General features: G+C 35.3%; 1 protein-coding gene across 1 annotated transcript in view; it reads right to left on the bottom strand.

The window, feature by feature from the left end:
- The window catches only part of LOC102003687 (vomeronasal type-2 receptor 116-like), a 30,128-nt gene that overhangs the window by 21,980 nt on the left and 3,839 nt on the right, over nt 1–4,309 (bottom strand). The gene's annotated exons all lie outside the window — the stretch shown is intronic.

The raw sequence follows: 4,309 nt of genomic DNA, 5'->3' as shown, positions 1-4,309 counted from the left end.
CCATAGTGCAATGAAATTGGAAATTAATGACAAAAGAAAACACAAAAATTCCATAAACAGTTGGAAATTAAATAACATCCTCCTGAACAACCAATGGGTCACAGATGAAATCAAAGTAAGGATTAAACACTATATACAAACAAACGAAAATGGAGAAACAACCTACAGGATCCTGTGGGATGCAATGAAAGCAATCCTCAAAGAGAAATTTATAGCAGTGAACTCCCACCTCAGGAAAACAGAACAAGCACAAATAAACAATCTTATGCTGCACCTCAAGTTCCTAGAGAAAGAAGAGCAAGTCAAACACAGAGCCCGAAGAAGGCAGGAAATTATAAAGCTCAGAGCAGAAATTAATGTAATGGAGACTAAAGAAACAATACAAAGAATTAATGAATCAAAGACTTGGTTCTTGAAAGAATAAATAAAATAGATAAACCCCTAGCCAACCTTATCAAAAACAGGAAAGAAAAAACAAATAAATACAATAAGGCATGAAAAGGATGAAATCACTACATATCCTAAAGAAATTCAGAAAATCTTCTACATGTACTTTGAAAATCTTTACTCTCATAGGATGGAAAACACAGAGGAAATGGCCAGATTCCTAGACACATATGAATTACCAAAGCTGAATGAAACAGATATGAGAATCCTGAATAACTCAGTATCAGCCAGTGAAAGTGCGAATGTAACTAAAAACTTGCCAATGAAGAAAAGCCCGGGTCCTCATGGATTCACAGCTGAATTCTATAAGCAATTTAGGGAAGATTTAACACCAATTCTTCTCAAACTGTTTAATGAAATTGAAAGGGATGGAATTCTCCCCAACTCATTCCTGGAGGCAAGTATTATTCTGATACCAAACCATGGAAAGACCCAACCAAGAAAGAGAACAACAGACCAATCTGCCTAAATACATAAATACAAAAGTTCTTAATAAAATACTAGGAAACAGAATACAACAAGGCATCAGGAAGATTATACACCACGACCAAGTGGGATTCATACCAGGAATGCAGACATGGTTCAATATATTCAAATCAATCAATGTAATACAGCCTGTCAATAGAGCCAAGCACAAAAATCACATGATCATCTCCATCGATGTAGAAGAAGCCTTCAGTAAAGTCCAACACTCATTCATGTTGAAAACCCTACAGAAAATAGGAATAGATGGCCTTTACCTCAAGCTGATCAAAGCCGTCTATGATAAACCAACAGGTAACATCATACTAAATGGTCAGAAATGGAAAGCTTTCACTTTAAAATAAGGAACAAGGCAAAGATGTCCACTGTCACCACTCCTGTTCAATATAGTTCTGGAAATACTGGCTAGAACAATTATACAAGAGAGAGAAATAAAAGGAATAAGGATAGGAAAGGAAGAAGTGAAATTCTCATTATTTGCAGATGACATGATACTCTACATAGAAGACCCCCAAAACTCCACCAAAAGGCTCATGGATTTAATAACCAAATTCAGTAGCATAGCTGGATACAAAGTTAACACTCAAAAGTCAATAGAATTCCTGTACACAAGTAACAAACAGACTGAGAGGGAAATTAGGGAAAGCACACCTTTAACAATAGCATGTAAAAAGATGAAACACTTCAGAATGACTCTAACAAAAGAAGTAAAAGATCTATACAGTGAAAATTATAGTACTCTGCAAAAACAGATTGAAGAGGATATCAGAAAATGGAAAGATATTCCTTGCTCATGGATAGGAAGAACCAACATTATGAAAATGGTCATACTCCCAAATTGTTGTACAGATTCAATGCGATCCCAATTAAAATACCATTAGTATACCTCACAGATCTACAGAAAACACTCCTAAAGGTCACCTGGAACCAGAAAAGGCCTAGAATAGCAAGAGCAATCTTGGTAAACAAAGGAAACACAGGACGCATCACAATTCCTGACTTGAAATTATATTACAAAGCTACTGTGACAAAATAAGGATGGTACTGGCACAAAAACAGACCTAAAGATCAATGGAACAGATTAGAAGGTGCAGATACAACTAGAAACACACTCAGTCACCTTATCTTCGACAAAGGGGCCAAACATATTCAATGGAAAGAATATACCCTCTTTCATAAATGGTGCTGGAAAAAGTAGCTTTCCGCATGCTGAAGACTAAAACTAGATCTACGTCTTTCACCATGCACTAAATCGAAGTCAAATGGATCAAAGACCTAAATATGAAAACAGAAATACTAAATTTATTGGGAAAAGGAAGTAGGTAAAAATCTTGACGACATTGGGGTAGGCAGAGAGTTCATGAACAAAAACCAAACTGCACGGGAATTATTTCAAAGAATCACCAACTGGAATCTCCTTTTATTGAAAGGTTTTGGCACATCTAAAGAAATCACCAATAAAGTAAAAAAAAAAAAAAAAACACCCACGAATTGGGAAAAATTTTAGCCAACTGCCCCTCAGGCAAAGGACTTCTATCTAGGACATATAAAGAATTAAAAAAAAATCAAGTCTCCCAAATTCAAAGTCCCAATCCAAAAATGGGCATCTGAGATGAATACACGCTTCTCTAAGGAAGAGATACTAATGGCGAATAAATACATGAAAAAATGTTCGACGTCATTAGTCATTCTAGAAATGCAAATTAAAACACCACTGAGATTTCATCTCACCCCAGAAGGAATGGCTATTATCAAGAAATCAACCAATAACAAATGCTGGAGAGGCTGTAGGGAGAAAGGAACCCTACTCCACTGCTGGTTGGAGTGTAGATTGCTGAAACCACTGTGGACATCAATTTGGAGATTCCTCACAAAACTATGATTGGAAGTCTCATTTAACTCACCTATTCCCCTTCTGGATATTTTCCCAGAAGAATTCAAGACATCATACCACAGCAATATATGTGCACCCATGTTTATAGCAGCACAATTTGTTATAGCTAAATCTTGCAAACAATCCAGATGCCCATCCACTGAGGAATGGATAAAAATGTTGTGGCATTTCTATACAATGGAGTATTACTCAGCTATTAAAAAAAGAGATAAACTTGAGGCGTTTGTAAGTAAATGGAGGCAACTAGAGACGATACCTATAAGTGAAATAAATCGGACCCACATGTGTAAATATCATATTGTCTCCTCGGTGTAGGAACCTGAAAGACTAGGTAAAACTCAAAACATACAGTAGATGATAGGAAAGGGAAAGAAATTGCTCAAAGGAAGGAATGACTGGGATGAGAGAAAGAAGATAAAAGAAAGAAGGAAGCCAAAACATAAATATGTACATGAATAGCTGCGATGACTGTATTGCTGTTGTCTGATGATGCTTTGAAATGAAAAGTTAATGCTCACAATTGTTAATGTTCTGATCAACTGTGCATGCTTGTGTCTGGTGGTCTGAGCAACTGATTTGAAGGTAACAATATGCAATGGAATTACAATGGTGAACTCCTACCATCTTGTCTAGTGAAACTCTGTATTATCTCTAAGGATTTATTGAAGAATTATTTTCTTATTCTCTTTAATAGTTTGAGCAATCTTTCATTCTTACATCTGATAATCTGAGCAATGTAGTTGAGGACAGCAATAAGCAATGTGACAATCACTGTTGATTTGTATTAATTTGTCTTGAGACCCTGTATCATTTTGAATATTTTGCTTTGATTTGTTTATGTTCGAATTGGTATGCTGCTGCTGTTCTATATTTCTGTTGGTTTGTTTCTCATGTCCTACTCTCTTTAAAATAAAAAAATTTACAAATTTGGAGTGTAATATTACACTATGGATTCTCATCTCTTAATATGTATGGTACTATGGCAATACTGGTCTATGGAGATTATCATTTTTTTCTTAAGTTCATGTTGCTAAATTTTCCTATGATTTCAAAGATTTTAAGTCATACCTTGATGTGAAATTCCTTATATTTTCATAGGAAACATTTTCTACATATCTGTACTAAAAGCCAAATTTGTCCTGATATTATAGTAGCTTTTAGTTGTTTTCTCTTATTTCAGAAAAAGTTTGAAATCATTATTGTGTTTTGAAATCCAAACTTACACCAGCCACAAAACAAGTTAGAATATATTCAGTCGGAAGGCGATTCTAACATGTCATGATTTATAAGAAATGTAAATATTTCCAAAGTGGAACTTATGGTGTGCAACAGTCTGCAGCACTGGAATTCTGTACATTTTAGAGAACATGTTTCAACCCTCATCCTCATATTATGTACACTTTGATAACATGGCATTGCCTTTAGGACAGTTGCATGTTTCATGAATGTGACTATGCCACTGTGAGCACTTCTGGTTAATCCCAG

This window comes from Chinchilla lanigera, unplaced genomic scaffold, assembly GCF_000276665.1.
Source record: "Chinchilla lanigera isolate Chin_1 unplaced genomic scaffold, ChiLan1.0 scaffold00123, whole genome shotgun sequence".
NCBI classification, from domain to species: Eukaryota; Metazoa; Chordata; class Mammalia; order Rodentia; family Chinchillidae; genus Chinchilla; species Chinchilla lanigera.
The sequence above is the reverse complement of the archived record's forward strand: the minus strand, read 5'-3'. Positions and strand labels throughout refer to the sequence as shown.